The 9,721-nt window shown below is 47.3% G+C and overlaps 1 long non-coding RNA gene across 1 annotated transcript; it reads right to left on the bottom strand.

The window, feature by feature from the left end:
• Positions 1-215: 215 nt before the first annotated feature.
• LOC135398011 (uncharacterized) lies at positions 216-4,037 on the bottom strand. Its single transcript, XR_010423950.1, has 3 exons — positions 4,009-4,037; positions 308-340; positions 216-248 (listed from the first exon to the last, which is right to left on the bottom strand). It is a non-coding gene; the product is annotated as an uncharacterized LOC135398011 (long non-coding RNA).
• Between the last annotated feature and the right edge of the window lie 5,684 nt (positions 4,038-9,721).

Genomic DNA, 9,721 nt, shown 5'->3' on the forward strand with positions numbered 1-9,721 from the left:
CACCATCACATTGCTTACCACTCGATAACACACGTAGGACACAGCAATGACCTGAAAAAGGGATTATTATTATTATATGAAACCACCATCTCACTCAATAATACATACAATGTGGAGCCAACGTTGGATAATCTGAAAAAGATGGTCACAATATCAACAACCATACTCGCGTTATAATACATATTACTTACACGTTATAATACAATAATACATACGCTGAGGTGGCGGCGGCGCTGGACCCCAATAATCTGAAAGCGAATCTCATTTATTATCGTAAACTATATCGAATCGTATAACTTTTACTCACGTTCCGGGGCCGGCGGTGGTACCCGCGTATTAGCTGAAAAAGATACCAGCAATTAATAATAACTAAACATAATCATATTGCCACGAATCATCATCGCTCGAAACGGTACATCTCATCCCGGCGCATACTGAAGAAGAAGCAAGAAGCTTCCAGACACATCGCCTGCTCTCTGGCAAACGCACGTGCTGTTTCTAGACTTTTTGGCGCGACGCTTAAATGCTTGTGCGCTCCAAGCTGGGGCATTCATTCTTTGGACTCCGTTGTGTTCAGAGAGCTATCACTCTTGTGCTTTTGCTACCAAGGAGTTTAATAACCCGTTTGCTGTTTATTCGACGACTCGCCGGCCCATTTCGCTTCGTGACATTTCTGGTGGAGGTGCGGGGCATCCCTTGTCCAACGGCCTGGAAGACCAACTGCGACAAAGCAGAAGACAGCTTGGTCTGCCTGCAGAATTCGGTCCATTAGAACCCCCTAAACGCAAGAAGAAGATGACTGCGGAGACCAGTACCCAAGTGGCGCAACCTGTTGCCTCGCCCATAGCCCCTGCACTGTCGCCGAAGACATTCAGCGGGGAGTATTACGACGACGTGGACGATTGGGTCGACCACTACGAGCGGATCGCCAAGTTCAACAACTGGAGTGACGACCAGAAGCTCGTCAACGTCTATTTCTCCTTGGAAGGCACCGCGAAGACATGGTTCGAGAACCGGGAGACTTCGCTCACGCCCTGGGACGTCTTCAAAAGCAAACTCCGCGAGGCGTTCGCTTTTCAACAACGAGCTGAACGCGCTGAACATCTGCTCCAGAGATAGATCCAGCTGCCAAACGAAAGCGTTACAGGCTTCGTCGAAGATGTGTTGCGGCTCTTCCGGCGAGCTGACCCCAAAGCATCCGAGGAGAAGAAAGTTCAGCGACTCATGAGGGGCGTAAAAGAAGAAATTTTTCGCGCCCTGTCCCGGGATCCACCCGCCACGACCGACGCTTTTCTGGACGAAGCCGTCCTCATTGAGAGGACCCTGCTCTCTCGCGCTACCGGCGACCAACGACACCAGGGCTACGAGGCTTTCTCCACGACCCCTGGCCTCGACGTCGGATCGCTCAGACAGCTGATTCGAGAGGTGGTACGCGAAGAAGTACGAGCTCTCCTCTGTCCTGAGAAGGCTCAAGACCCTTTGTCTTCGATCGGTGCGATCATCAAGGACGAGGTTCAGCAGGCAATCCAGACACCGCCAATCCCGACGCCGAAGTACCGAGACCAACCTACGCCGCCGCTCTGAGACAGGGGCCACCTACACGTCCGTCGTACTACGGAAACCGTTGGACGCCTCCTCGGCCTGTCCAACCTACTCCGAGCGTCCCGCCACACTCTCAGCCGTTTCGCAAAACGGACGTTTGGCGGACTCCCGACTTCAGACCGCTCTGCTACCACTGCGGAGAGGCCAACCACGTCTATCGCCGATGTCCCTACCGACGACTTGGACTTCCCGGTTTTTCACCCGACGCCCCCCCGCCCCCAGCGCGGTAGTCGCCCCGCCACAATTGAAGACTATCTACGGCAGCAGAATGCTTCAGCTGGCTCGCGACGCGCCCTGTCCCCGAGCGTCCTCCACCACAGCAGGTCGCCAGGAAGACCGTCACCGGCAAGACGACCTGTGTGGCGCAGCCCTAACCGGGAAAACTGAAGACTGCAGCTCCGGGAGGTGAAGCTGCGGACCGACGACAAGTTACAATACCTCCAACTCGACGAACAGCAACGCAGCACCAACACGACACTCGAAAAATTACCAATAACCTGAAAATACTCATCGACGGCCATGAGATGATTGCGTTAATCGATACCGGAGCCGACGACTCTGTTATAAGTGGTAGGTTGGCTAAGAAGCTTCGCAAGGTGCAAACGAAGTGGGATGAGCCTGACATCGGCACTGCTGGTGGACACGTCGTAACACCGACTGGCCGATGCACGGCAGTCATACAAGTACGTGACATCCGGTACGTCGTCAGCTTTGCCGTCTTGCCGAACTGCCCACTGGATGTAATACTCGGAATGGACTTTCTAGTCGAAAACGAAGCAATCATCGACTTCACAAATGGAGTTATCTCTTTTAAAACGCCGGAAACAGCAGAAGACAAGTAGTGGGCACGAATAACCCCGGAGAAACGCGCAAACACGGACGTAACCGCCGTGACGACTCAGCACGTCAACCTGCCTCCCTTGTCGTCAGTCCTTGTCACCCCTACGTGCGACAGAGCACCGACTGGCTGTTTGTTGGCTGAAGGCAACACGCAACTTCTCCTCGAATGAGGAATTGGGATAGCAAGAGGAATTGTGCCCGTAAGAAACGGAATATTCGAACTCCTGGTCACAAATTTTCGCCCGGAGCCACAACACCTGGCGAATGGCACGAAGATAGCCGTCAATGTAGACCAATACTCCACCACGGATGTTTGCCTGATGGACACTGCTCGCATCGCGGTCACCAATGACCACCATTTCGACGTAAACCGTCAACTCAATACAACTCAAAAGCAAACCCTTCTCCAGATGCTCAACGATTTCAGTGACTGCTTCGCTGCATCGTCGAAAGTAAGACAAACGCCCATTGCGAAGCACCGCATCATCGTCGACGAAAAGGCCCGTCCAATTCACCGCATGCCGTACTGGGTCTCCTGCAAAGAGCGAGAAACGATCCGAACGCAAGTAGAAGAGATGCTAAGAGATGACATTATCCAGCCGTCGACCAGTCCGTGGGCATCGCCGGTGGTACTAGTGAAGAAGAAGGACGGAACACTCAGGTTCTGAGTCGACTACCGGAAACTCAATGCGATAACGAAGAAGGACGTCTACCCGTTACCGCGCATCGACGACACGCTCGATCGCCTTCAAAACGCAAAAATTTTCTCTTCCGTGGACCTCAAGGCAGGGTACTGGCAAATTGAAGACAACGAACGGGACCGTGAGAAGACTGCCTTCGTCACTCCGGATGGACTTTTCGAATTCAAGGTTATGCCTTTCGGCCTTTGCACAGCACCAGCGACGTTCCAGTGTGTTATGGATACAGTTCTCGCCGGGTTGAAGTGGGAAACCTGCCTGGTGTGCCTCGACGATGTTGTCGTCTTCGCAAGAACATTCGAAGAACATGTTGAACGGCTAAAGCAAGTCCTCGAGGCTATCAGAACTGCAGGGCTGACGTTGAAGCCTCAGAAGTGTAGATTCGGCTACGAGGAACTCAGATTTCTCGGCCATCTCGTGAGCAGCGACGGCGTACGCCCCGACCCCGAGAAGACGGCGGCCATCGCAAATTACCCTGTTCCTTCTAACGTGAAAGACGTTCGAAGCTTTCTTGGCCTTTGCGCCTACTACCGACGGTTGATTCCGAACTTTTAAAGAATTGCGTCACCCCTGAATGCCCTCACGAAGGACGGATCCACGTTTATCTTGAGTGAAGCCCAGCAACAGGCGTTTGATGAATTGAAGACGCGTCTACAGACCGCACCCGTGCTTGCCCACTTCGATCCAAACGCCGAAACAGAAATACACACCGACGCAAGCAACGATGGTCTAGGAGCCGTGCTCGTTCAACTTCACGACGGCGTCGAACGTGTCATTGCTTACGCTAACCAAGGCAGAGAAGAACTATTCGACGACCGAAAAAGAGTGCGTTGCACTCATATGGGCCATCACAAAGTTGCGTCCCTACCTGTACAGACGGCCGTTCAAGGTGGTAACAGACCACCATTCTCTGTGCTGGCTGGCTGGTTTAAGGGACTCCTCAGGACGCCTAGCGAGATGGAGCCTCCGATTACAGGAGTATGACGTAACCGTCACTTACAAGTCAGGAAGAAAACACTGAACTGAAAACGACGCCGACTGCCTGTCCCGAGCACCACTCCAGCGACAGGACAACAGTCTCGTGGACGACGACGCCTTCCTCGGTCTAATGAGCGCGACTACAATGTCTACCAAGCAACCCCGAATTTAAGACACTCGTCGACTATCTGCAAGGCCGCGCCGACAATGTTCCTCCCATCTTCAGAAGATCACTCCCAAGTTTTTCCCTGCGTAATGGTGTCCTCTACAAAGAAAACCACGCACCACAAGGCGCTACGTGGCTTCTCGTTGTGCCTGGGGAGATGCGCATCGAGATTCTTGAATCCTGCCACGACGAACCGTCATCAGGTCACTTGGGATACAGCCGGACACTGGCCCGTGTAAGGGAAAAGTACTACTGGCCAAAACTGGCCAAGACCGTACACCACTACGTAAGGACGTGCCGGGAATGCCAGCGACGAAAAAGGCCGCCGGTACGACCTTCTGGGTACCTTCAGCCAATCGCACCGCCGTCGGCGCCGTTCGAGCAGATTGGGATGGGCCTACTCTGGCCCTTCCCACGTTCGTCGTCCGGAAATCGTTGGATAATCGTCGCCACCGACTACCTGACACGCTATGCTGAGACTAAGGCACTTCCACAGGGCACAGCAACAGAAGTGGCGAAGTTCTTCATCGAGAACATCGTACTACGGCACGGAGCTCCGACCGCCTTAATCACCGATAGGGGAACGGCATTTACAAGCAGGCTAACACAAGAAATCCTGCGACTCAGCCACACCGCTCACCGGAGGACAACGGCGTACCATCCGCAGACGAACGGGCTCACCGAACGCCTAAACAAAACCCTTGCCGACATGATTTCGATGTACGTCGACGTCGAGCACAATATGCGACGAAATACTGCCTTACGTCACGTTCGCCTATAGCACGGCTGTCCAGGAAACAACGGGATTCACACCGTTCCGCCTTGCACACGGCCATGACGCATCGATTATGCTGGACGCGATGCTGCCCCACGAACCCAGTGATGTGGAAAACGACGCTCTGGACTTCACACAGCGGGCAGAAGAAGCCCGCCAGCTGGCCAGACTACGCATTGGTCAACAACAACGCATCGATGAAAGAAGATACATGCAATTTGCGCCGACGAGACGTATGCTTCAGTCCAGGCGACTTGGTATGGGTTTGGACGCCGGTTCGACGACGAGGCCTGAGCGAGAAGCGGTACTTCGGTCCCTACAAAGTACTTCAACGCATTGGAGACCTGGATTACGAAGTGGTACCTGAGGGCAGCGTTCCCTCTCGACGACCCCCGAGGTTCACGTAAAATAAAGTTAGTAAATAAAATAGTTCACGTCGTTCGACTCAAGCGGTACTACAGCAGGTAGCGCTGAAGACTGGCTGGAACGAGACAACATGACAACAAAAAAAAAAAAAAAGGGGAGAAGAAACGGCATCGAGACAATGCCACGTCTACGGAGGGGGCAATGCCACGAATCATCATCGCGAAACTTCCAGGGCAGGCACGAAACGGTACATCTCATCCTAGCGTTGCTCCAAGTCTTTCCCCCGATTTTTTTTTCCAGTTAATTACTACTACTACTACTACTACTACTCATCCCGTCGCATGCTGAAGAAGCAAGAAGCTTCCAGACACATCGCCTGCTCTCTGGCAAACGCACGTGCTGTTTCTAGACTTTTCGGCGCGACGCTTAAATGCTTGTGCGCTCCAAGCTGTGGCATTCATTCTTTGGACTCAGTTGTGTTCAGAGAGCTATCACTCTTGTGCTTTTGCTACCAAGTAGTTTAATAAACCGTTCGCTGTTTATTCGACGACTCGCCGGCCCATTTCGCTTCGTGACAATATACAGATCCAATCATTTGTTCCCGCAAAGTCATCTGAAATGGAACTCATATTATTAACGTCAAATTAAACAAATTTCGATAATACATACAACTTGGCAGAGGCGACTCCGGAGCTGAAACAATAAATAAAATTTAAGCACTTTTCCATATTCATTATATTTCTTATCATCTTCGAAAAAGAATACAGGACTACTGCTAAACACTGAAAAAGACAACATTCATGAAAAAAGAACTACAATGCGAAGCAAAAACTTACCGCTATGGTCAGACATTTTTGAAGTGAGATGGCAGGAAGAAACTTTCACTTTTGAACGTGCCGCGTCCTCATTATCATACAACCTCCTCTCCACTGTTTTCTATTTATTACACACGACACAATCAGTTTCCTATGAAGTGAGTAGCTCACATGCAAGGAAATAATGAGAAACACGATCAATAGCTTGCACTAATAGAGAGCCAAACCTATGTAACATCCAACACATAAACAAGAGATATATGCAGGAAAACAATAGCGAAACAATCTATCAAAACAAGAAACATTACAAATTTAATACTATGACTGACACAGAGTCAATGCTGAAGAACGGAGACAGCGCATCATCCAACGTGTAAACAACAGATACAAGCAGGGAAATAATAGCGAAACAATCTATCAAAACAAGAAACATTACAAATTTAATACTATGACTGACACAGAGTCAACGCTGAAGAACAGAGAAACACTCTAAACGGCGCTTCGTCCATCGTGTAAACAACAGATACATGCAGGAAAATAATAGCGAAACGATCTATCAAACCTAGAAGCATTACTTGAATATTCCAACATGACACAATTAATCAGTTTCTTATGAAGTGAATAGCGCACATGCAAGGAAATAATGAGAAACACAATCAACAGCTAGCACTAATAGAGAGCCAAACATATGCATCATCCAACACGTAAAGAAGAGATACATGTAGGAAAATAATTGAAAAACAATGTATCAAAACGAGAAACATTACAAATTTAATAACTAGAAATGGAAATAATCTATCATTTGGACTATCATAAAATCATCCTTGCCATCTAATCTAGTCGAGCACTATACAATTTTCATTCTAACAGACACTATAAACATTAGCTTGACGGAGGTATCCAACACACAGAAAGCAGACACACTACATATCTTTTGCTACTTGAGCCTGGTGGGGGTCACGCTCTCTCTCCATACAGCCCAAAGCGAAGAAACCGCACGTCCTTTGTCAATCTATGGGGGGGGGGACTCTCTCTCTCTCTTTCATATTCTTTCCTCCAAAGGGGAATATTCTTAGAGCCGGTCAAGTATGCACAGAGGCGAAATTTTTTATTGATCAACTATCGCAAATAGATGTTAGCATTATTCGATTCTCAAGAACACAACAAGAATTCTATCAAAACAAACAATAGCAAGCAAAAAAACATAAGAATAGACATCAATATCAGTCCAAACTGGTTTTAGACAAACATTATCTAAGCAAGCGAGAAACATTATGCTATCATCAGCGGAAACAATACTCAATCAAAACGAGAAACGTTGCAAATTTAACATATTTCAGATTATTGTTAATCAATCGAGAAATCAACAGACACAAGTAATAAATCATGCATACATAACTCCCAGCTCACAAAATATCAATCAAGTGAACATCTGAAACAAAGAGAGAAAGTCAAGTTTATTCAATGATAGAAACAATACTCATTCAAAAAAGAGAAACAAATTTAATGACATCATTTTTTATAACTTTGCAACAATAATTTCTACACGCAGAAGCCACAAACAAGCAACACATCGGAAATGTAAATTAATGTAAGTTTTCTACAGAGGAAATCAACAGACACAGCTCAGAAATACCTTTCCAACTCATAGAATATTTTTATTAATATCAATCGAGTGATCGTCTGAAACAAAGTCAAAGCAGTACCTAATTAATTTAGACAAACATTTTCTAAACAAGCAGCGCGAATACACCACAGAAACCTGTGTTTTTCATCTAGGACCCACTAGTGGATTCGAACAATAAAGTGAGAGAGGGAAGCCGCTAACCATAAAGTTCCCCTACAGTTTCGTCAAGGTTACGCCCGCAGGGAGTAGAGGAATTCTCCAGTGATTAGGGTTGCAACCTTTCGTAGTGAAAAATAGCGGCTGAGGGAGAGGAGGTGGAATAGAGGGAAAGGGGGAAAGGCTCGCGGGAAAGAGTAGTGGGTGAGGGGTGGAAGACCACACACAGAAAACAGAGAGATAGAGAGAGAGAGCTCAAGATAATACGAGGAACCATATGTTCTTGTGTGTAATAATAATGAATAACTAAGGAAAGAACTGGTGACTGCGGAGATGGGTCTATGCTCCAGATTTCTTCAAGCTGTAGTGGAATGTTGAAGGGAAAACCCCGCAAAAGCCCATATGAAAGGTCTTGAGTCACAAATACCGGCAAAAGGCTGCCGGTATCACCTTCCTACCGTCAACAGGCAGAGCGAGCAAATAACCGGCCGTGCCGGTATAATACCGGCCTGGTGGCAACCCTACTAGTGGTCTTGCTACACCATGTAGTTGAAGGCCATAAGCTCCCCCACATCCACGTCAAGATAGGGAGGGACGGATTCTAGTGCGGTCTTCATACACAGCAGAGACAATGGAAGCATGCGTTTTTCCTTGCACATCGCATCTTTTCGTAAATCATTTTCCATAATTCTCACAGCGGGATATTCATAACATTTCTAAACCGGATAGCTTAATAAATTTTTAATCAATAAAATGAGCACAGATTCGATTTAATGAAGTGTAGACGCACACTAGAAAACAGAACAAACAAGGAAGTAGCAGCGAAGAGATGGACGGATTTTGTACACGCTACCATAAGTAATGGGAGGACATGATAAAAAACTGCTTCGAAAAAGAGCCGCGAAATGATTCTATTATCACAGCATTTCAATACGTTCTAGACATGGTCGTATTCGGAGATATGGTACAAATTACAGAATTGAAGGTGCAAGAGCTTGTATGCCGAATCTACAATAGTTATAAAAATATTTGCACGTCAACAACGGAAGGGCCACTGGGATTGATGGTGGAGTTTTTGAGGTTTGCTAACGAAGAATTGAAGTACACTAGACCAGATGTAATTGTAATCATTGCAATGGGCATTGCATTAATCAAGAAAGCAATGAGATCAAATTATCATATACAAGTAGTCTATAGCGCACGATTCATTACGGATTTGTTGAAATTACACCTAACCATTGAAATGGAAAGTACATAAAAAATATTATCACGTGATATGTTCCACTACAGCGTCTACAGAATTATTTTCTTCTACCAGTTCGTACAATGATGTCGAATGAGCAGAAGTTCAATATTGTCGTACAAGGTCTGATGTATCATCACTTATTGAAACTCAACCAACATATCAATTGCGGTGGACCACCGGACGATTTTCATCTAATACTCTCTTGTAGGCCATTCAAGAATCTTCATACAAAGAAAGGAAACATCAATAAGAGATTGTGCAAGTTCGTCGCAACAAAGTGCAAGTTGCTGAAGTAATACAAATACGGCGACAACGTATCGCCTGCATTAATTAACGCCGGATTCAAGCGGCCAATAAGAAGAATAAACTATATGACGCATTCTCAATGCATCGATCAAAACAACAAACGAAAACTTCAGAGTTTGGAATAGGACAACTGTAATTTATCGAAA

Source organism: Ornithodoros turicata, chromosome 6 (genome assembly GCF_037126465.1).
Source record: "Ornithodoros turicata isolate Travis chromosome 6, ASM3712646v1, whole genome shotgun sequence".
NCBI lineage: Eukaryota > Metazoa > Arthropoda > Arachnida > Ixodida > Argasidae > Ornithodoros > Ornithodoros turicata.